General features: G+C 42.5%; 1 long non-coding RNA gene across 1 annotated transcript; it reads right to left on the bottom strand.

The window, feature by feature from the left end:
• Nucleotides 1–853: 853 nt before the first annotated feature.
• LOC147485904 (uncharacterized) lies at nt 854–22,076 on the bottom strand. Its single transcript, XR_015201284.1, has 3 exons — nt 21,731–22,076; nt 21,459–21,633; nt 854–1,159 (listed from the first exon to the last, which is right to left on the bottom strand). It is a non-coding gene; the product is annotated as an uncharacterized LOC147485904 (long non-coding RNA).
• Between the last annotated feature and the right edge of the window lie 3 nt (nt 22,077–22,079).

Here is a 22,079-nt window from a genome sequence, read left to right as displayed (position 1 = left end):
CAGACCATCTCAGTTACGCAATTTCTTTCCTACTACTTTTCTTGGAGCCAAAGCCATCTCATTTGTTTGGCATCAAAGGACTGGACATTCATCCTCATTTGTATTAAATAAAATCATTTCTGATTTTCAGTTGTCTTCTAACACTTGTAATAATTCAAGTTTTTGTACTGCTTGTAAATTAGGTAAAATGACTAAGCTTCCTTTTGCTTTGTCAAATTCTATAAGTACAAAACCTTTGGAGTTAATACACTCAGACCTTTGGGATTCTTCTTCCATTCCATCAATAAATGGTTTTCTGTATTATGTTTCTTTCATTGATGATTGGTCTCGATTCACATGGATATTTCCTTTATTCCATAAGTCTGATTTTTTTACAGTTTTTCAAACCTTTAAAACCAATGTAGAGAATCTTCTCAATCAAAAGATCAAAACTCTTAGATCAGATGGAGGGGGGAGGGGGTGAATATATTAGCAATAAACTAAAGGCTTTTCTTCACTCTCATGGTATTTTTGCTCAATACTCTTGTCCACATACACCTGAGCAGAATGGCATGGCAGAACAAAAGCACAAACACATTACAGAAATGTCTAGAATTCTTATTTCTCAAAGTTATGTGCCTCCTAAATTTTGGGTTCACATTTTTCAAACTTGTGTCTATCTTATAAACATAACACCTACCAAGTTTTTGAACTACAAGTCTCCTCTTCATATTCTTTTCAAACAATCCCCATCTTATTCTTTTTTCAAAGTGTATCAATGCTCATCTTTTCCTTGGTTCAAACCCTACACAACCAATAAACTACAAGCTAGAAGCAAAAAGTGCATATTCATTGGTTATAGTCCTTACCAATGTTTGGATCTTGTCACAAATAAAATATATGTGTCTAGACATGTCATATTCAATGTACAATCTTTTCCTTTCAAAAATAATATTCCAACTTCTATTTTCTCCATTCCATCTTCTACAAAATTTCTTGTTCCACCTTTGTTCTCAACTGACATGAATAATACTTTCAATCCCTACACAAGTCCTACCAACTTACTATAATCAGCATAATCCTGACTTTCATATAACTTCAAACTTTCAAGCTTCTGACACTTCCAATTCAAGTCCTGCATCTTCTACTCATGAGTCTGCAAACAATCAACCTCCTGTTCCTACACAAAAACAAGTCACTGTAAGAGCTCTAAGAAAACTTCAACCACAAATTCACACAATGACTACTAGAGCTAAGGAAGGAATTTCCAAAAAGAAAGTTTATTCAGCAAAACATCCTATTACTGCTCTCCTTTCAGAAGCTAATGCACACATTCAAGTTCTAACATGTCACACTCAAGCCATGAAAGATTCTAATTGGAGGTCAGCTATGGCATCAGAATACAATGCTCTAATTCAAAATAAAACATGGATATTGTTAGAAAAATGGATTTGTTTTGGACAAATTCATTCAGATATGAATAAGTAATTTGTCTCCCAAGTTATCCCACTTGAGATGAAATGGGTTTCTCTTGAAATAGTACGTAAAGTGAGAAAAACCTTTTTAAAATGATGCACTAGTTTGAAACAGTGCATTATGCTGAAAAGGTGCGACCTTTCGAAATGTGCACTGGTTCGAAACAGTGCATCATGTCGAAAAGGTGTGACCTTTCAAAATAGGCACTGGTTCGAAACAATGCTTTATGCTGAAATGGTATGTCTTTTTGAAACATGTGATTTTTCAAAGAGTTGCTTACTTTTTTTCAAAAGTCACTGTGTTGTTTCGAAGATGCACCACTCACCTATAAATAGTGGATGAATTTGGAGAGAAAGACACACAAGATCACATAGAGCCTAATCTTTCTCTTCTCTCTCTGTTCTTAGTCAAATACTATGTTGTGTTCGTTGATTCTATAGAATTGAAGTACTAGCTTTCTATAGAAGGAAATCCGTTCTATCTTGGAAGACTATAACACCTCGTGTTTTTATTTAATATTTTCCTAGTACAATAAATAATAAAAAAAAAATAATAATAATAAGAGATAAAATAAAATAAAAGGATAAATATTAGAAAGAGATAAGGTAAAGAGGATAAACCCCTTTCCCTATTTTTAAGGTGTTTTTGAAAAAAAATGGTTTACACATGAGTTTACACGGAGAGTTTTAAACAGTGGAGAGAGAGAGTTTTACGGAAAGAAGAAAATGAAGGTTTCTTGCTGGGAATTTGCTGGCAACAGAAGCGTATCACGAGTGAGTGGATTTTTCTTTTTATTTATCTTTGATATATATTCGCTTCTACGATCTATTATCATAATTATTAATATCTTGTGGTTTGACAAAAAATCGGTTAGAACGGATAATGCAAGTGTTGTTTGATATGGTGTCAAGGTTAATAATTAAAATATAATGGGTAATTTCCACGTTGGTTTTCTGTTGGATAATTTCGTATGTATTAATACACTTATCTTGTGCGTGCTGAATTTCTCCTCTTAAATTTTGTTAAGGTTTGGTTACTTATATTAACTAGGAATATTTGAGAAGAAGATGAACAGAAAAAGGGTGACCTGAAAAACTACACTGCGCAGTCAGAAGTTTCTTACTAGATGGAGGTCAAATCTTTATTGGATTGACTTCATATTTAATCTGTAGTTTTATAAGACATTGTAGTCTGACATATTAAAACTTTAGACAGATCCAACGGTTGGATTTCTGTCGAGGCGCGCATAAGCGTGACAGGTCGTAGTATTTCTACACCAGAAAAACTGCAATGCACAGTCTTTTGTTTCTGCTTAGATGGTGACCTTTCCGTACACGGATTTGTATAAAATTAAATCCATAGTTTCCTAACACATTGTAGTCTTCCATATTAGATTTTTAGATTTATCCAACGGCTTGATATCTGTCGAGGCTTCCATTAGTGGGAGTGGTCGTAGTAGAAACTACACCAGAAAATTGATGGGCGCAATCCTTTGTTTCTGCTTAGATGGAGCTCAACCTATTATCGGATTGACCTCAAATTTAAATACGTAGATTCTTGATATCCAGTTAAATGACATATACAAATTTTAGGCTGATCCAATGGTGGGTTGTCTGTCAAGGCACGGATTAACAAGGTTGTTAGAATTAGCTAAAGTTTAAAATGGATATAGTTGGGTGGTTACATGATGGCATTAGATGGTCAGTGATTATTATACTTTCGATATATTCTTACTATTGTGGAAATATTGGTGTGGAATGAAAAGATATCTATATGTTTTCTTTTATCGTGATTATTAAAATATTTGGAGAATTGGTTAAGAACTACGAAGGCTTGATTCCAATCCTGAAAGATTTGGATACGTATGCAGCTTTGAACAAAAGTGCAGCCACTATATCTATAATATATTTATTAGTTTGTGTGATAACTATGTGATTGTGTTAGAAATTACTGTTGTTTTGAGACTACATAAATATATATGTGTGAGATAGAAGTTGTATATGAATATAGACTTTAGTATATGTGGATCTATTTTGGACATTAGTGTGTGTGGACTTGAATTTGGGCTAATGAACTATTTATTTACGATATTGTGTATATGAGTGTGGTTATGTAAATTGTATTTGTTTGATTATAAGTCTGTTTACATTCAATGATATTTTAAGTGCTTGATTTGCCTTAACGCGCGAAAATGACTCTCTACATGTGTGGTCTGTTTTGATATGAGTAATGCTAGTATAATTATAAGTGATAATAATGTTTTAATGTGTCGTCCACATCTTTAGAACTCTCCACGCCTCAGGATTTGGTAATGAGATATTATGACTTGTGATGTCATGTGATAGATGGGTATTCATTGAATGTGCCATGAATGACCCGAGTATTCATTGAATGTGTCATGAATAACCCAATAGTTTGGACTGCCCTAGAAAGGAACTAAGGTATTCGCCTTGCGGGTTGGTTGTATTCCTTGAATGTACGAGAATGTAGGTTTGGGTATTCCTTGAATGTGGCGGGAATGACTCAGGGCATTCATTGAATGTGCCATGAATGGCCCATTAATGTTATGATGGGTATTCCTTGAATGTGGCGAGAATGACCCAAGGTATTCATTGAATGTGTCATGAATGACCTGAGATTTTATGGCCAAAGAGGCTGTGATTATGTGTATGGAAATCCCAGAGATGGCTGTGATATAGTGATACTCGGTGGGAGAGAGGCACACGTGTATGTGTGATTTGGCAAATGTGTGGAGTGCAAATCGTGGAGTATAAACTAAAGGTTGGGTTGAGTCTGTTTATAAATGAGTCAACAAGATAATTAATAAGCAAAGTAAAATATTGATTTTACGTATGAGTGAGTTATTGCCTATGAATATTTATGTATTATGATGTATATGCTTTCTTACAAAGAAATATAGAGGTGGTTTGTGTGAGGTTATGGATGTGAAGTATGACTGAAAATAATATTATTGAATGCTTGTGATCTTTTCTGTGATTGTGGAATGACTGTAAAATGATATGTTATTATGAAAGCATTAATGACTTGTAATAGTCTGAGATATATGGAAACTTTATGACGTAATGATGTCATATGAATGACTACCCTTGATATAGGTATTATGATAAGTGGTATTCCCCGAATATGCGGGACGAACCAGGTTATATCACTTAGACTTAAATGTCTTAAATGAGGTTTGGTTATGAATAGAAATTTGACTTGGCTGAGATAAATCATTTTATTGTGATGTCTAACTCTGTTTTGCAGGAGGGTAGGATCTATTAATCTTTTCTGCAGAGACGTAAATATCCTACCCTAAGACGACGTGTTGGCTTAAAGGTAAGGTATACCAAACTCATATTTAATTAAGTTATCATATGTGCATTTAATCAATAGAATGTAAGTGGTATTTATGTTGTGAGTTATTTTGAAAAGTGGGAATGATGAGTACTGTTATATGAGATTCTTGGAATTTGTATATTGGGGGTGAAATCTTACTTGGGAAGAAACTACACACCGTTTTGGAAAACGGAACTATATTGTCTTCCAAGTTGAAATGGTTGGTAATGTTATATTTGAAAGATTATTATATATATATATATATATATATATATATATATATATATATATATATATATATATATATATATATATATATATATATATATATTGTTGTTAGTCTACTCATACCAGAAAATTCAATTTGCTGACCCATGTTTGCTTTGTTTTGCAACGTGGGTGTGTTCTGGGGAACATAGATGGTGGAGTGCAATGGATAAGGACACGTGATTTGGAGTTGCTCTTGGATTTTTCTGGTTTAAGATTTTCTGAAGGGTATGGTTTTGTTTTGAGACAGATGTAATAGAGTTGGTTAGTTTCTTTGTAGTTTAATAATGTGATTTAGGAATAGTGTTCCTTTAGTTTTCTTTTGATTTCAGTTTTGTATATATCGTGTTTGATAATAGGGTTTTGGATTTTGTTTCACCCCGGGTTTTCAGATAATTGAATATAATTGTTTTAAATATTGTCTAGAAATTTGGGGTGTGACAAAGACAGTTTCCCATCAACCTTCAAGCACCGTGAGGGGGAAAATCTGTCTTAAGGACATAGTGTATCTACACTAGGCTCGGATTTAATTAAGAAGTACAAGACACTTACAAGACAAAAGGTTTGTATAGTTTGGTAATTGGTAAAGAGTAAGTACAATTAAGTTGTATATTCCTAACAACTTAAGACATTTTTTTTTTCTTCTTCTTCTTTACGAACAGAATTTGTTTATGTTTTCTTTTCTTTTTTGGTTTAAGGGAATAACAAAGTATAGTTTTATTTCAGAATATGGCAACACCACCAGTTACTCTTGCTGTTACTGTTCCTACTGTTGTTTCCCATTTTGTTCCTCATGGGGAGAAGCCTGAAAAGTTCAATGTAACTGATTTCAAGCGTTGGCAACAGAAGATGCTCTTCTATCTAACCACCCTTAACTTGGCAAGGTTTCTATGAGATAAGGCTCCTGATGTAAGCCCTGATGAAACCGACAAGGAGAAGGTTTTGGCCAAGGATGCTTGGTTTCATGCTGATTTCTTGTGTAGAAATTATGTCCTTAGTGGGTTGGCTGACTCATTATACAATGTGTATAGTGTGTTCAAGACTGCTAAGGAACTTTGGGATTCGTTGGACAAGAAATACAAGAGTGAAGATGCTGGCATGAAAAAATTCATAGTTGGCAGATTTCTTGATTTCAAAATGATGGATAGTAAGACCATCATAAACCAAGTCCAAGAACTTTAAGTAATCCTCCATGATGTCATTGCTGAAGGAATGACCCTAGGAGAATCTTTCCAAGTGGCTACTATGATTGAGAAATTACCACCATCTTAGAAGGATTTTAAGAACAATCTTAAGATAAACGCAAAAATATGAATCTTGAAGAACTGATTGTCCGTCTAAGGATAGAGGAAGATAACCGCCTATCTGAGAAGAAGGGCAAGGATCCCATGGTGGCAAAGGCCAATATTGTGGAAGGATCAAGTGATAAGGGAAAGAGGAAGCGCCAAGACAAAGCTCAAGGTGAAGAGAGTAGTACGCCTACTAAGTTCAAGGGCAAGTGCTACAACTGTGGGAAGAAAGCTGGACATAAGGCAAGTGAATGTCGCAAGCCAAAGAAGTACAAGAAGCAAAAGACTGAAGCAAATGTGACAATGGGCATGCTTTCTGATAATGTTAATGACATGAACCTATCTGCCGTGGTTTCTAAATGTCTCATGATTGGAAATGAAAGGGAATGGTGGGTGGATACTGGTGCTACTCGCCACATATTCTCCAACAAGTCGATGTTCACAACTTATCATGTTGTGGAAAAGGAAGAACAACTTTTTATAGGAAACTCTTCTACGTCCAAGGTTTAAGGCAAAGGAAAGGTGGTGATGAGGTTGACTTTTGGGAAGGAACTAACTCGAATGAGGTGCTCTATGTGCCTTACATTCGCAAGAACTTGGTTTCTGGGTCACTGCTGAGCAAGAATGGCTTTAAGTTAGTCTTTGTTTCTGATAAATTTGTACTAACTAAGAATGATGTATTTGTGGGAAAGGGCTATCTTCAGGATGGGCTCTTTAGGATGTCTTGTTTTACTATTGCGCCAAAGAGCGCCGATAAAGTTGAATCTTCTGTTTACTTGATTGAGTTATCACATGTATGGCATGGTAAATTAGAAGTCCCGTATCAATGACCTTGCATGAAAGGATCCTAACGTATTCAGAAAAAAGTTCCAACACCACTTTGTCATCCTTCCTTCGACTTAAATTCTTTATAAAGGCGTTAGCATTTTTAGTTCAAAATAGATTTGAAAACTTAATACAGATAGGTTTCCCTCCGATATATCTACATTTCAATTTCTCTTTGGCTTTTGTAGCTGCAATGCACAACAATATTGATTAGACTCAAGACAATATATACAACCAGATTCATTAAAACAGTATTCATCAAGCCAAAGTGGCGAATATAAATCTCAGAAAAACTATACGAGAAAATAGCTCCAGCAACTAAGACAAGCTGAAATATAATAACAAACCTGTATATTATTAATTCCAAATTTAGTCTTATTAGAATATGTTTTCCTATATAAAGACTTGTAGGCCAATTTGAGTTTTAGTTGAGGGCAGTCACCTTGATGTATCTTGTTCACAGAAATTTCAACAATTGATGAACATCAATAAGATTTAATAAATCAAACACCTAAAACTAAAGTTTAAACCTTCAACATATGAAAAAAGAAATAATATTCAATAACAACCAACTAACAATGAAAGCCTAGATGTCTATATATAATAAATATTATTCCTAATTCTATTTAGAAACCAAAATGGAAACCTTACTAAATAACCTAGATATAAAACAAATAGAAAACCCTACTAACTTAAATGACTACAAATAATATAATTAGAAATAACTAAATATTCTTCCATGCTCATGGATCACAACTCCTCCACTGAAAGCGAAGTATCCTCGAAATGCCTCCTATTAAGTTCCAACTGTAAGGGAGTGATATCCTCCTTCAGGAATATCAGGCGCGTACTCAGCATGACGGAAATACCACACCGACCTGTGGAACCAGATCGCGTTTACAAGCTAAGAGAACGCTCCAGCACAAATCGCGCACGCACGCGAACCAGGCTATAATGTGACTCAGCTTATCTTCTAGAAACAATCATGAATAGAGATGCACATGTACAAATCACTGCCACCAGCTACTGACCACTGCCGCAAGCTACTTGCCCAGACTACTAATCCCCATCATCACAACAGACCTATAAAGACAGTTCTCGCACGCCTCTTTAATCTAAGACCCCACATTTGTGATACACTTTACACGTGGTGAGCGATGATTCACTCTCAACATCTATAAATACCCCTCCTATGAACTACGCTAGACCTGATTCTTCTCTCCCCTCAGAATCGAGAGCAAGATACGTAGGCAGTTCGCTCCCAAGCCGAACTCGGTCCCTTCTATCATCCATTCCAGTTCCCATTCAACTGTGTATGTAAAGGAAAGCTGAATCACGCCTTTACATTGGCGCCGTCTGTGGTCTCGATTACTTGATACACCGTTTTCACACAACCCAAAAACCAAATATCTCAAGCCCACGAAGCATGGCAAGCCTCGAAGCTCAAGTTCAAGGCCTCGCAAACCAGCTAGGCTTAACCAATGAGAGCATTTCCTTGCTCAGGCAAGAGAATGCTGCTCTTCGTGCACAAGTTGACGCTCAACAACAACCAGCTGGTAACATCGCTGAGAACGGCATCAACGAAGTTAACCAACAGATTAACGAGCTGTCGCAATGGATCGACCAGAGCACAGTATGCAAAGACGCAAGCCAGATCGTTCAGAAAATTCTCAAGACATACCGCGCTTCCCCGTTCACAACAGAGGTACTCAGTAAACCCTCTCCTCAAGATTTTGTTCAGCCACGTTTCCCAATGTACGATGGCAGCACATGCCCCGGCCAACATGTAGCCCGCTACATTCAAAGCCTGGCCCTTTCTGACTCTCGGGAGTTTGACCGACCCTTCTTCGTCGTCTCTCTTTCGCCCATCTCAAAGATGGCCCACTCGATTGGTTCTTTTCACTCAAGTCAGACTCGATCAAGACCTTTGAGCAGCTCACCGATCTGTTTGCCAGTCAATATGTGCACAACAGACATAAAAAAGCAGATCTGGATTCACTCTTCCAGTTATCATTTGGAGAAGATGAGACCATCCGCCAGTTCCTAGGTCGGTTCAAAGCCGAACTGTTATGCATGGAGAGTGACATCAAAGAGTCTTTTGCCACACTGGCATTCTCCAATGCCTGTCGTGTGCGTAACATAGACCTCTCCAGGTCGCTGATAAGGTCGCGTCCAGAAACCCTATCAGAGTTGTACGCTCGGGTCGACAAATATATTAAGCAGCAAGAAGGTTTGCGACACCACGGTCTACTAGACGACCAAGAAGTCGCGGCGATCTCTGACGACACTCCACCTACCAAAAAGCGATCCAGGTCGCAAGCACCCAAATCAGGCAACCGCTTAGATAACAACGAGAGTTATTTGTCTTTGACACGCCTCTCGGTTACATCTTGGAAAAGATCAAGTGAAGCCAGATTTCCAACCTAACGTAAGGCAACTAGCATACCGACCTGACAAGCCCTACTGCGCATTCCACAAAGCAAAATGTCACGAGACTGATGCTTGCTGGGGGCTTAAGCATTATCTCCAAGATCTCATAGAAGCGGGACAGATCAAACAGTACACCAACATTGCCGACGGCGACTTGCACCATAAGCTTATGGCCTGCCGAGTGCGTAGCAAATCTCCACCCTGCCAGGAATGCCAAAGCATCCAAGCTCGCTCCCGCAGTAGAGCACGCCCCATAGACCGTTCTCGTCATGATCAACGCCCGCACTCGTCAGATCGTGACAACGGCAGAACCATCCATATGATCACTTTCCCAGATGATTATGTTACTTCTTCCAGAGAGAAACGAAGGCGTGTCGGTGCTCTTCAAGAAGTGTACCATTTTTCTTCACAAGCAGCACATGCCCCGCGACATTCAGGTCGCCATTCAGGGGATATCACATTCACAGAGGCTGACCTCAACAAGGTCTGCCTCCCTCACAACGACGCGCTTGTCATCCATGTCAAGATCAGCGACTGGACAGTTAAGCGCGTCTTGATAGACCCTGGCAGCTCACGCGACATTTTGTTCTGCCACACCATTCAGGAGATGAACCTACCTAAGTCAGTCTTCATAGATCCTATTGCTCCTCTTTATGGGTTCAATGGCTCCAGAGCCGACCCAATCGGTGACATTATACTCCCAGTTTCAGTGGGATCAAGAGAGGATAAAGTCAGCTTCAATACGCATTTCAGCGTCTTAGATATCAAGTCGTCCTACAACGCCATCCTAGGACGACAGTGGATTCATCAGATGCAGGCAATACCATCTACACTGCATCAAGTCCTTCGTTTTCCGTTTTCTCGGCATGATAGAAACCAGCAAAGAACCATCTCGAAGCCTATCATTGTAATCAAATCCTCTCAGCGAACAAGACCGCTGAGGCCCCCATCAGCATAAGAAACGAGCCCACCAGTTACACCATGGCCAAAGACTTAGTCGCTGAAGTCAAAGGCAACGCGACTAACTCGAGAGGCGGGGGCTCCAAAGAAGAAGGTCTATCCATGCAGACGGACCCGAAGTCGCCAAGGCAATTACTGATTTACTCGTCAGGACCCCAGAGGTCGCTCCCGTAATCAGTGCTCCACCTGTTCAGACCCCAGAGGTCGCCCCACCAGATCCCATACAGCCAAAACAGCTTCTGCATCGTACTCCAGCCTCTGTTGTCATGACCACAGAAGTCATCCCAAACCCTGTGGTCGTAACCACAGAAGACGCTCTGGCTCCTGCAGCAACTCCCATCACTCATCAGACCAACAACGCATCCACAGAGCTCAGTCCCCCAGAGGACGCTCTCCCAACACAAGCTATGGCACCAACTGAAGAGAGGCAGCGAGTGAATCTAGGAACGGAAGACGACCCTAAGTTCGTCTATGTAGGGGCTAACCTCGACCCCACACTCAAAGCCCAGCTTGTAAACTTTTTATCCATGAATAAAGATGTTTTCACTTGGTCGTATATTGATGTGCTAGGTGTAGATCCTAGCGTTGCATGCCATAAGTTGAATGTCAACCCTAGTGCCAGACCAGTTCGACAGCGACCTAGGAGACTATCACTACATTTTCAAAAAGCAATCAATGATGAGGTCGATAAACTCAAGCAAGTCAGGTTCATCCGAAAGGTCGACTATCCAGATTGGTTCGCTAATATAGTGGCAGTTCCAAAAAAAATGGCACGGTCCGCCTTTGCGTTGACTTCACCAATGTCAACCAAGAAACACCCAAAGATAGCTTCCCGTTACCAAGGATCGATCGACTTGTGGACCAGACCTGCGGCCACGAGCTCCTCTCCTTCATGGATGCCTATAGTGGGTACAACCAAATACCACTTGCTAAAAAAGATCAAGAGAAAACGTCCTTCATTACAGAACAGGGAGTTTATTGCTACAACGTCCTCCCGTTCGGCCTCAAGAACGCTGGAGCGACGTATCAACGAATGGTAACTGACATGTTCCACGACATGTTAGGCGATACCATGGAAGTATAAATTGATGACATGGTCGTCAAGAGCAAAAGAGCAGGTGACCACCTCACTCACCTTGAGCAAGTGTTCTCCAGGCTACGTCGAACCCACATGAAGCTGAACCCAGAAAAATGCCTTTTCGGAGCGTCCTCCGGCAAATTTCTGGGCTATCAGGTCTCACAACGCGGGATTGAAGCTAACCCAAATCAAATCAGAGCGTTCTTGGATATGCATGACCAGAAGACAAAGAAACAAATACAAAAGCTGTTAGGCATGGTCGTTGCACTCAACCGATTCATATCCAGGGCATCAGACAAATGCCGACCATTCCTACAACTCCTCAAAAAAGGCGAGCAATTCTCATGGAACGACCAATGTCACCAGGCCTTCTCCACTCTCAAAGAGTATCTCACAACACCTCCCGTCCTAACCAAACCAACGGATGGCGAAACACTAGGGCTTTATCTAGCAATATCAGACTTTGCTATAGTTCGGTTCTCTTCAAGGAGGACAACAACTCAGAGAAGCCAATCTACTTTACAAGTAAGACATTGACTCCAGCCGAAAAGAACTACTCTTACATCGAAAGAGCAGTTTTAGCACTATTATATTCTGCAAGGAAGTTCCGGTCATATTTCCAAGCGCACCCAATCAAAGTACTCACCGACGTCCCGTTGAAGAAAATACATCATAAGGAAAACAAGACAACTCGCATTGCGGTTTGGGCCGAAGAGCTCGACGAACATCACATCAAGTTTGTCCCACTCACCTCGCAGAAAGGACAAGTCGTGGCTGATTTTCTTGCCGACTTCCCTGTGGACGATTTACATTGGGAGCCAGAGACAGACGTCCTACCCCACAAGCACAACGACAAGACTGTTTGGTCTCTCTTTGTAGATGGTTCCAGCAACTCCGGCGGAAGTAGCATTGGCGTTGTATTAGTTTTGTCGCCGGAGCGGTGATGGAGAAATCAGTTCGCATCAACTTTGCGACCTCCAACAACGAAGCGGAGTACGGGGCAGTAATTATGGGGCTTAGAATGGCGCTACAGCTCGGTGTACAAGAGCTGCTAGTCTTTAGTGACTCGCAACTGGTCGTTCGCCAGATTGCTAAAGAGTACACTACCCACGAAGGTAACCTTTCTAAATACCTTAAAGTTGTTAATCAGTTACTTTTATATTTCAAGAAAGCCACCATGCACTTTTTGCGCGACGAGAACCATCACGCAGACAGTCTAGCCTATTTGGCTACTCAAACACCGAGTTGCGCCCTGAGACAACTCCTCATTGAAGTAGTTGACCGACCTGCCTACCAAGTAGAGCAAGTCTTAGAAGTCAGCGACCTATGCCCACTCTCTGAGGATCAGATGAGCCAGACATGGATGTAGCCCATCATAGAGTACATTCAGAAGGGCACACTCCCAGCAGAACAGAGCAAAGCCAGGCAGATACCATATCAAGCATGTCGTTATTGTGTTCTGAATAACAAGTTGTTTCGAAAATCTGCTGGAGGACCTCACTTGAGGTGCATAAGTCCAACCCAAGGTCAATTGATTTTTGCTGAGATTCATAAAGGAGAATGCGGCAATCATGCTGGAAGTCATTCTTTGGCCCACAAAGCGATCTCTCAAGGATACTTTTGGCCTCGCATGCAGATCGACGCCAAAACATATGTGCTCAAATGCATCAAATGCCAAACCTTTGGCCACAACATCATCCAACCGGCTCGCGAGCTGATCAGCATTGCAAGTCCCTGGCCATTCCACATGTGGGGCATGGATATCATGAGACCATTCATCCCACAGAAAAGCACCGGGTTCCGCTTCGTTTTAGTTGCAACCGATTACTTCACTAAGTGGATCAAAGCAGTTCCTTTGGCATATGTCAAGGAGTCACATGTTAGAAACTTCATTTGGACTCACATTATCACTAGATTTGGTCTGCCACACACCCTGGTGATGGACAATGGTTCCAGTTCAAAGGCAAAACGGTCAAAGATTTTTTGGCCAAGTGGAAGATAGTTCACGCATTCTCCACTCCACAATACGCTCAAAGCAATGGTCAAGCCGAGGCCAGCAATAAAGCCATATTAGAAAACTTAAAGAAAAAAATTGAAAAGAACAAGAGCCAATGGCCAAACCAGCTAGAGAACATTATGTGGGCCCATCGCACCACAGCTCGCTCCAGCACAGGAGAATCACCATTCTCCTTATGTTATGGCACAGAAGTTGTTATTCCCACCGAACTGACAATCACAACTACTAGATCTGAGCTTGTCGAGTTAGGACACAATGACTCAGTCCTAGCCCGATATATAGGTCGATTTGCTTGAAGAACGCCGCGACCTGGCAGCTATCAGAGTGGCATCGTATCAACAGATTCTAAAGAGGTCCAACAACAAACGAGTACACCCTAGATCCTTCCAACCTGGTGATCTAGTTCTGAAAAAGACACAAGATGACTCCAAACTAGCAGCAACATGGAAAGGACCGTACATAGTGGACCGAGTTGTTGGCAATGGGGCTTATTGGATCAAGACGCAAGAAGGGAAACCACTACCACGACCCTGGAACACTTACTTGTTAAAGAGATTTTATCAATAAAGATTCAGTCTTGAACACAGTCATGTTTTTAATCTTTGTCAATTCAAATAGTTTAGTTATATTTGTATTGTCAACCACTCTATTCAAATACTTCTACGATCAACACCGTGAGAACGCTCTCAATGAGCAGTACGCCCTCAGGGGCTATAAGCGCTCTCAGCGAGCAACACGCCTTCAGAGGCTAAATACGCTCTACGCAAGCAGAACACTCTCAGTGAGCAGTACGCCCCCAGGGGTTACAAACGCTTTCAGCGAGCAACACGCCTTCAAAGGCTAAATATGCTCTTCGCGAGCAGAACGCTCTCAGGAGCTTACATGCTCATAGCCTCTCCAAACCTCGCTAAGTTGAGGACCTGTACTTCTAGGATCAACTCCGTGCGAACGCTCTTAGTGAAGCGATGCATACTCGGGGGCTACAAACGCTCTCGATAAGCAACACGCCTTCGGAGGCTAAAATTTCTATCTAAGCGTAACGCCTCGAGTAGTACGCCCCCAGGGGCTACAAATGCTCTCAGCAAGCAACACGCCTTTAGAGGCTAAATACGCTCTACGCGAAAGCGTAACGCGCTCGATTGAAGCGATGCGCTTCGGGGCTACAAACGCTCTCAGCAAGCAACACGCCTTCAGAGGCTAAATACGCTCTTCGCGAGCAGAACACTCCCAGGAGCTTACAGGCTCATAGCTTCTCCAAACCTCGCTAAGTTGAGGACCTATACTTCTAGGATCAACTCGTGCTTAACGCGGCTCCGATGAAGCGAAAGACGCCTCGCGGGGGCTACAAACGCTCTCAGTGAGCAACACGCCTTCAGAGGCTAAATATGCTCTACGCAGCGTAACGCCTTCAGCGATGCGATGCGCCTCGGGGGCTACAAAAGCGCTCTCGGCCGAAAGTAACACGCCTTCAGAGGCTAAATACGCTCTTCGCGAGCAGAACGCTCTCAGGAGCTTACAGGCTCATAACCTCTCCAAACCTCGCTAAGTTGAGGACCTATACTCCTAGGGTCAACTCCGTGAGAACGCTCTAAGGAGCTTACAGGATCATGACCTCCCTAATTCTCGCTAGTCGGGGACCTATGTCTCTATACTTCACAAGCATAACGTTTTCTTAAACTAAATCTCAGATTCCATAGCCACTGTATACCACAAGCGTCATAAACAAAATAATAACTACAAGCAGTCAAGCAAAAGATGGCATTACATATACATTCACCAATCGAACTGCCTAGCCAATGCTAGGAAGCCAGTTCCAATCCACCAATCTGCTGGGTCTACCCAGAAAATCTAGATCGGTTCTTTGAACAATGGGAGCAAAATTAACGAACTGCCACTTTCGTGGAAACCAGTTCTCAGTATCAACTAAGGCGAACTGCTCAGGCAAGCCTGAAAACACAGCTCTATTGTTTAACTCTCATAGAGAGGAGAACAGACAAAACAATCATCCAACTTAAATATTTTTCAAAAACAAGATGAGAAGTCACCATCAAGGAGCAGCCACAACATGTTTATCCTTTGGGGCAGCACTGGTCGACGGAGTGTGTCTTGCAGATCTCAGCACAACGCGCATACCCGTACCCTGGTCCCTATGTGCCTTCTTCAACTGGAAGTATTTCTCATCCAATTCGGCATACTGAACAGAGGCCGTGGTATACACATCTTGCGCTTTGCGTGCAACCCCCTGACATTGCTTGGTGTACTCGGTGACTTCCGCTAACTTCCCTTGCAGATCAATCATCGCCGCAACAAGCTTAGCGTTCTCATCAGCAGTCGCACGATACTTATTTGTCATCACATCCAGCTTCATCTTGTCAACTCCCCACGCAGCTCGCAGACATCCTAGCTCGACTCGGGAGTTGACATTAGTATCAGAGCGCTGCACAGCGTTCTTCAGCTTATCGTACCCCGCCAGAAACTACAAGTACAAAATCAAGGTCATGACCCCTTACGAAACAGAGCGACAAGCCTAACAAATAAACACTCACCAAACAAGTAGCCATGTCCATGGTTCCCAATAGCGTGTCCATATCTTCATCCTCAACCTCAGCTTTGTCGCCGTCCAACACGATCCCCTTCAGAAGACTGGTCGCTATGGGCGCCGAGTGGAAGCTACAGTCAGAACGTTTCACAGACGCTTCTTCCCCGTCCTCCCATATAGTAGAATTCGCCTCCACATCCCCGATACGAGGAGGCGAACTCTCACCAACGACGTGGTGACCTTGCCCCAGGTCGCTAGCTCCCTCAGCAGCTTGATCAGTGCCATCAACTTGCCGAGGCGACCTGAAGACAATGCCACCCGTTGAGCGACCTAAGCTCCTGGGTCGCTTGTTACTCTTAACCCCGGAGGCTACAACCTTTCTTTTACCACGATCTCCATGCACATGCGGGTGGAACTCCATTTCCTCCATTATCAGAGGGGAGGTCTCCCTCAAACTCCCCTCTCCCCTAACATATTTGCTACACCTGGCCATAAGGAAACCTACGCAGAACACCGGTTAAACAAACAAGCCACAGGTTTCTTTTCAAAAAAAGAGAGAGAGAGACAACCAAACAGAGAAGCCAAACGTACCTGAGTAAATTGACAAAGCAAACGACGCACCACAGTTGCGCGAAGAAAAGCTCCAGCAAGAAGAAGAGCAAAGGAAGAGCAAAGGAAGAGCAAATGCCTTTGCTCTTCCAAGAACACTCCTACTTATGCTGAAGTAACGTATCTTCCCAAGACAGGTCATGATGGCATCGAAAAGCCAAAACGGCAAGCCACCTGGCAACCATCATTTCATGTCTCCCGACCGCCCATATTCCTACACGTGCCACACACACACTGTAGCTCAAGCAGCTCCAGGGTGAGACCCTTGCATCCTCAAGATATGTGCGCCTACAACGTTTTAATCAGATAACAAACGCGACAGACCAACAAAGTCACAGGTCGTCGAGACCATACCCTCCGTACGACAAGTCGCAACAGCATACACATGCTTACAGAATGCAAACACGCATATCATACACAATCCTACTTGAATAAAGCAAAGCAACATATTTCCCATTCACAAAAAGGAAAGAACTGACGACCTCAGTGAAGCCTCAGTTCGCAGACTAACCGAGCTGCTAAGGATACTCAGGAAATCCAGCTCAGTTAGCCATTATTCATTGTTATCACAAACATAAAGAACGTCGAACTGCCCAGGTTACCCCAGGAAACAAGCTCTATTGTTTCAGGCCTAAGGCCGCATACAAACACAGTTTTTACGACCACTTTTAAACAACATGGTCAAAGCTTTCACTGACAAGAGCATCCAAAACTTGCGACGAGCCCGGGTCACCAGAGGTCGTTCGGTTGCAGATTGATCACGGTCGTGTGGTCGGTTAGGTGATATCGAGATCGTTCAATCACCACATCAGTAGACAAAGGAGGCACAACTGCAGGAACAGTACTCGCATCTTCAAGCGGCTCACCCCTGTCCCGCGTTCCTGCTCCTCTTGAAGATCAAAATATTTCTTCTCCAGCTCCTCTACCTTAGCTCGGATGACAAGATAAGCGTCCTTTGCCTGCAGCGTGGTAGTTTTACACTTTTCAGCATAAGCATTTGCGGTCGCTACCTTCTTCTTCAGGTCGCCCACCTCATGCCTCAGCCCGACCGCCTCATTTACAGCTGACGTCTTCTCCAACGACAGCGTTACCAGCTCCGTCTTCAAAGAATCCAATTCTTTCTTCTCAGACTGTTGCACATCTCGAAGAGTCGAGAGCTCATCCCTCAGCGACTTCGACCTCGATCTTCTCCTTTCGGTGAATTGGCGGCCGTCTTAAACTTACGGTACCAAATAGTCACCGCGACATCTCGTGATAGTATACCACGATAACATCAAACAACAGCATATAGCACAATAAAGCAGACAAGTAATAACACAAAAGTTACTCACCAGGCACATCGCCTTATCCATCCCCCTCAGATTCGACTCCAGCTCCATCGCATCCAGGTCTTTCCTATCACCGTCCAACGTCATCCCATCCAGCAAACAAGTAGCTATCGGTGCGGACTTGTAGCTACAATCTGACCTCTTCACATAGCGTTTCTTACTAGTCACTTCATCCACATACATCAGGTTGCGCTCCAGCTCATCTTTCCCAGCACTGGAATGCCCCTTACCAATCTCTTTCATACCAACCTTCCCCTTCATCTTGCCGGAAGTATCTTCAACAACCCTGGTCGGAGCGACCTCCGGGGCATCCTCCCCCAGAACGCTGAAGTCGGGCATCGGCCTTGCTCTCAAGCTACGAGCCGCTCTTCCCCCAGTTCGCCCTTCACCAACCACTAGTGCAATCTCAGCTACCCTTGCAACCTTGGAAGGTCGAGACTTTGGGTCGTTACCCTTCCTCGTCGACAAGCGAGGTTCAGGATTTCAAAGAGAGAGTCCTCCGACTCTTCCCAACTCCAGACCCAGACGCACCAGCACCTCCGGCGGGTCGCTTCACCCCAGCACGACCTCGGTTCTTATCTTCCCTAGTGAACAAATCACTCCTGCGCTTTTCCATCACATGCTTCCTCGACATTCTCCCGCTCACCTTACCCCGCGCCCTGCTCTTTTGCACCTCCCTCTTCTCCCTAATCGCAGGTTCTCCCAGTTCTTTAAAGAAATGCGCGACTTCCGGAAGCTTCGCTTGTTTCTCAGCTCGAGTCAACCTAGCAAACTTCTCAATCACCTTTCGGCTCGTCTCCTTTTCTAGGGGGATATCTACACAGACAACAAAACAGTAATATCAGTACAAGCTCAGCTAACGCAAGATCAATATTCTCAGAGAGCGTACTGGTACCCACCAGTAAAGTCACATATTTTATTTTCCACACTGAACCCACTCGCGCAATAGTTTCCAACAAGCAGAAAGACCCAAGACTCGTTACTCACACCATCCAGAACGCTCGACAACTTAGCTCCAAGCTAAAGTTAAGCGACCGAGATCGCTTTAATGAATAATGTTCAATAATGTCAGTGACCTCTATCCGGTATTCACCGCTGGCGTTCAGTAGGTCAAACACCTTGAACAACCGCCATGTGTTACCCACAAACTGAACAGGCGCTTTGCCACAACGGTTCAAGAACTCACAAACCAGCTTCGAGAACGGTATCGTCATATGCGCCCTCAGCTGCCCCTCACAGATGATAACCCTATAGTTCGGTGGGGTATACCTATTGCTATAGACCAGAGCATTCTGTTCGGGCTCATGGATCTCCAGACCGCTTACGGTTATCCCATATTTTTTCCTTAAATAAGGGAACACCCTCAAAGCGTGTCTGTCCATAGCCCTAGGCGGCAACCTCTGGACGCCGACCCCTCACAGCGACCTGAAGTACTCGCGTCAGCACCCACAGACGCAGATTGAGCCTCATCTTCCCCACTTCCAGCCTCCTCAATTGCTTCATCTTCATCACCACCCTCACTCACCCCACACACCGACTCCTCTCTCTCTTCCTCCTCATCATCATAACCAAGAGAAACTTCGAGAACCTCATGAGATCGCGTATCATCTGAGTCAGACATCTCTCCTTTCGCCCTAACAGTTCTAGCCACTAGTCACTAATCGAACGTCCTAACAACTCTAGAACAAAGACTAAGCACGAAGCAAGAAACAGGAGTTCAACAATGACAGAAAACTAACCTGAAGGTTGTTGCGGTAGTGAAGTGTTTTCTACAAGGCGAAGCAGCAAAGTGATGTTTCAAAAAATGCAAGCACCCTAGCCCTAGCCTTGTAGAAAACACTTCACTACCGCAACAACCGCCCCTCCAGTTTCCAAGGTATCATGACTACACCCTAGCCCTAGCTGCACACGACTTCCAACAAACTATCCTGTCTTTTCAAATCCCAAAATAATGAGGCGGCACGTTTTCTCTGCAACTGCTCAAATCCTCTCACGTGCCAAACACGTGTCGAACATCTACGCCCACCAGCTCACAGGATACCACAGATCGTTCTCCCCAGCTCTTTGGATATTTCCACATCTAGCATGATCCACACGCGCTACTATTTTCTCTCAGCAGGTCGCTTCCATGACCAGCACGCCCTACTGAGAGGGGGCTGTGTAAGGGAGTGATATCCTCCTTTAGGAATATTAGACGCATACTCAGCATGACGGAAATACCACACCGACCTGTGGAACCAGATCGCGTCTACAAGCTAAGAAAACGCTCCAGCACAGTTCGATGCACGCGAACCAGGCTATAACGTGACTCAGCTTATCTTCTAGAAGCAATCATGAACAGAGATACACATGCACAAATCACTGCCACCAACTACTGACCACTGCCACAAGCTACTTGCCCAGACTACTAATCCCCATCATCACAGCAGACCTATAAAGACAGTTCTCGCACACCTCCTTAATCTAAGACCCCACGTTTGTGATACACTTTACACGTGGTGGGCGAGGATTCACTCTCAACATCTATAAATACCCCTCCTATGAACTACGCCAGACCTGATTCTTCTCTCCCCTCAGAATCGAGAGCAAGATACGTAGGCAGTTCGCTACCAAACCGAACTCAGTCCTTTCTATCATCCATTCCAGTTCCCATTCAACTGTGTATGTAAAGAAAAGCTTAATCACGCCTTTACACCAACTAAAGACCTACCACGGAAGGGGTAATATTCTCTATAGCTTACATCCTCCAGGAGAATGAATCCTCAAGAACTAGGACTTTAATAATTCCTCCACAAAACGAGGAACAGCCAAAACCACCCTTGATCGTCGAAAAATGACCAGTTTCTTATGCTATGCAAGACAAGTAATCAACACCAATTTTTTATTTTATTTTTTAATTTAGTATTTTATCACGAGATTATATACTTCGTTAACAATTTAGTTTTTTATTTTCAATCCGTTGTCAACTCCGTACTTTATTTTTCGGTTTTTTTTTCTTCTATTTCCACTATTAATAATTTTTTTGCTAACTTAGCGAACTTTGTAACGAACCATTCTAACGTCTAAACTATTGAAATGAGAAATAAAGAAGTAAATAACTACAACCCCTACTCATCAAATGGATAAATGAATAAATCCACAATAAAACTAATATACAGAGAGAGGGTACACAAATATCAGGCAGTAGGCCAGAACTAAAGTACTTCCAATATTGGCATGCTTAAAAAGAAATCAGATTTACCTATAAAAAGACACGTAAAAATATGCAATCGAATAAGCAAATCAATAATAAAATAAATAAAATCAAAATTTGCAGACATACCATCGTCTGAGCATTTGTACTCGACATAAGCGTGACCAAGAGAAAAGTCCTCGAAAATACCCGTGCACAAGTGCACAACATGAACGAAAAGTGGTGCATTCTTACACTCTTCAATTAGTAGAACGTGTTCAGACTTCAACTTCATTTCAGCTTGTCTCTCGGACTTACTCTTGAACTACACAGCATTGTTATTCAGTGAGCTACAACTGGTAATGAGAATGCAACACGGATAATATCAACACAGAAACGGAAAGTGCAAGAGAGTGTTTTACCTTTATGAACACTAGAGGAACGTAGGGGACGCTCCATTTTCAACAGGTAACTTTGTTGATCCAGGTATTTTAGTTCAGTCATTTTTTTACTTCGGACGTTTTGGTTGAGGAAGAAAAGGAAGAATACCTTAAACTAAAATTGTTTTCTGCAAACGATGTTGCCAGAAATGTGATGATCATATACCTCGTCCACTGTAAGTCTGTAATCCACGAAGTGTAGTGCACCAAAATGAGCGCGACATAACACCCAGCTAAACCCAAATAAATATTCAAAAGCAGTACTAGATGAAGTAAATATGCTACTGCCACCAAATAAGAAAAGAATAACAGGAAGTAATTTAAGAACAGA

Source organism: Coptis chinensis, chromosome 7 (genome assembly GCF_015680905.1).
Source record: "Coptis chinensis isolate HL-2020 chromosome 7, ASM1568090v1, whole genome shotgun sequence".
NCBI classification, from domain to species: domain Eukaryota; kingdom Viridiplantae; phylum Streptophyta; class Magnoliopsida; order Ranunculales; family Ranunculaceae; genus Coptis; species Coptis chinensis.
This window is presented reverse-complemented; position numbering and strand designations above follow the sequence as displayed.